At 37.1% G+C, this 2,950-nt stretch overlaps 1 non-coding gene across 1 annotated transcript; it reads left to right on the forward strand.

The window, feature by feature from the left end:
* Positions 1–2,081: 2,081 nt before the first annotated feature.
* LOC128042019 (small nucleolar RNA R71) lies at positions 2,082–2,188 on the forward strand. The gene has a single exon (XR_008197227.1). It is a non-coding gene; the product is annotated as a small nucleolar RNA R71 (small nucleolar RNA).
* Positions 2,189–2,950: the final 762 nt, after the last annotated feature.

Here is a 2,950-nt window from a genome sequence, read left to right on the forward strand (position 1 = left end):
CAAATGATAGAGGGTTGCGCTCGGACCAAGATCGAGTTGTCAAGTCACAGGAAATTCTTACGAGGCTCTAGACGATCGGATCTAAAAACGAAACAGAAAACTAAGATTAGATTCGATTAGATCTGAATAGATAGTATCCAAAACAATAAAGAACAGCCAAGAAGCAAACGTCCTTAAGAATAACAAATCTTGGATGTCAAGAACACGGATTGGTAATCGAATTAAACCCCAATCTGCCGAATCTGAAAAGAACAATCACAAACAATAAGTTAATTTTAAAAGTCCAGCAAATTGATGGAATAAAAGATAGGGTACGGATGACAAGAACAAAAGAAATATTTAAGAATCGAAAACGGTTCTTGGAGCCCAAGGAGATGTCGATTTGCCCAAATTGAAACAGCAAATTAATTTCCCCCAAAATTCCAGCAACTGAATTCAACCAGATTTGAAAAGGAGAAATCGGCAAGAACAATGGAATTTAGGGATCTTGGACGATCTTTGCTGCCTAGAACAAAGGGGGCAATCCGATTTTGAATGATGAAGAGATCTTGGAGTTTTGGAAAGGCTGAAACGCAACAAGAATAGCAAACAAGTTATTTAATACAAATCGACACAAGAAGAATTTAAAAGATAAGATGAACAGCAAGAAATAAAGATAAAGTCCTAAGAAGCCTTGAAATCCCGTAAGATTTCACAACTCCCTTCAAACGGCTCTAATCTCCCCTCCAATGAAGATCAATGGCAAGAAGAAGGCTGAAGATGGCTCCCACAATCAAAAAGATTGTTAAAACAACTTCTAAAGAAAACTCAAGAGAAAATTCTTGGAGAACTCAAAGAGAATTTTCACCCAAAAACAAATCTGAAATTTTCAAAGTGTTTCTAATGTGTTTACAAGGGTGGCCGGTCATGCCTATTTATAGGCCTTAATATTTTCCTAATCCTATTAGAAAACTAAAACTAAAAAAACTCCTAATTAAATATTAAAGAGAAATTCGGTCAAGGGCCTTAAATTGGGCCTCTTGGACTAAATAATTACCTAACAATTAATTTAGAAAGTCTAAAATTGAAACTAAGAATTAATTTTTTACAAATTGGGCCAATTTAACGATTTGGCCTAATTTTCAACTAAGTATGATTTTGACTTCTTGGTTAGGCTTGGAATCGTCTTATTGGGCCTTGCCTTCAAGAACTTGGGCTTGTAGTCCATCTCCTACCAAAATTGGTTCGTTGATGCTCGTAATGGAGATCCAATGTGCCTTGGCCGCAAGATTCAGTTTCTTGGACCAAGATTTCCAAGATTTGAAATCTTGATTTTCTTGATTCTTGAAATCGGTCCAAACAGCAAGATTGGGCCAAGATTCGGTTTCTTGATTTTCTTGAAAACAAGAAAGTGAATCTTGATTCTCTTTTTCTTTCGTGTATGCATCTAAGGCCTTGCTAACAAATTCTTGAATGGTCCCATTTAGTTTGGAACGCATTTGTCGGGCCTTTGACCTCGTTATTGGGCCTTGTGGTAATTTGAGCCTATCACGTTCTTGAGCTTGGGTTGGGCCTTTGTGACTCGTATCACTTTCTGAGTAGGTAAATCTACATCCAGAGAAGATGCTAAAATATCTAAATTCATTAAGTCAGGGTTTACCTTGTTAGACTTTGCAGATTCTGATTCTTTTGGTGTAGGAACTTCAACAGCTGGTTGATTCTTCTCAACAGACTTATCTTCGACATCAATCAATAAGGGTTCTAGAATTTTACCAGTTCGAAATGCCACTACCTTGATATGTTCTTTACCCAAATTTCTTAGATTCTCAATATAGGTCGGCAAGGTTCCTTGTGGTCTATTACGTAGCTTCGTAGCTAACTGACCCATTTGGTTTTCCAAATTTTCCAATGTTGCTACTTGGCTTTGGATCAAAGCGTCATTCTTTGTCATATACACTTTCAACAAGTTCTCCAAGCTATTTGATGCCTCAGCTTGAGGTGGTTTTAAAGCTTGCTGATTAAACCCTTGAGATTGGTTGGGTCTTTACTGCAATAAGTTGTTATTTGGTTTTATCAATGTCTCCAACTGAATACCATAAGGAATCCCATGATGAGGACACTTACAAAGTAACTCCTTGAATTGCTCCCAAGCCTCATACAAAGACTCGTCATCCAATTATTGGAAAGTTGTGATCTCGTTCCTTAACTTAGCGTTTTTTGCTAGGTGGGAAATACTTAACCAAAAATCTCTCTGCTAATTCTTGCCATGTAGATATAAAACTTGGTGGCAATGAATTGATCCATGCTCGTGCTCGATCTCGCAACAAGTATGGAAACAACTTCAACCTCAGTGCGTCTTCAGTCACACCAGCTGTCTTGAATGAATCACTTACCTCCATAAACAATCAAAGGTGGAGATGTGGATCTTTCGTAGGCATACCACTAAATTGGTCCATCGTTTGTAGCATTTGAAACATCACTGGTTTCAATTCAAACTGGGTTGCCTCAATATCTGGCCTTTTAATTACTGAGTTTAACTCACTGAAAAATGGCACAGCATATTGTTTGATGCATCGATCTCTATCATCGGTAGTGAGGATAGGATTTTGTACATGATCTGCTTCCTTACCTTGGTCTTGATTCTGATTTCCAAGGTCCATCTCGACTTGTCTTTGAGCTGTTCGTTCACGTCTTCTTTGTTTGAAAGTTTGCTCAATTTCAAGGTCTATAGGGAATAAATCGATAATTTGATCTATGCTCATAAACACCTGAAAAGAAAATCACAAAAATTAAAAAAGAATAAGTTAGTAATGTTAGAAATAAATCAAATTGAAAATAAATAATTTCACAAAAAAAAGACTATGGCAACAGTTGACAATCCCCGGCAACGGCGCCAAAAACTTGTAATGCGTAGGTTTGTGCAAGTGTACACAGTCGTTATCAAGTAATAAGTAAGTATCGAGTTATAGTC

This window comes from Gossypium raimondii, chromosome 6 (assembly GCF_025698545.1).
Source record: "Gossypium raimondii isolate GPD5lz chromosome 6, ASM2569854v1, whole genome shotgun sequence".
Taxonomy (NCBI): domain Eukaryota; kingdom Viridiplantae; phylum Streptophyta; class Magnoliopsida; order Malvales; family Malvaceae; genus Gossypium; species Gossypium raimondii.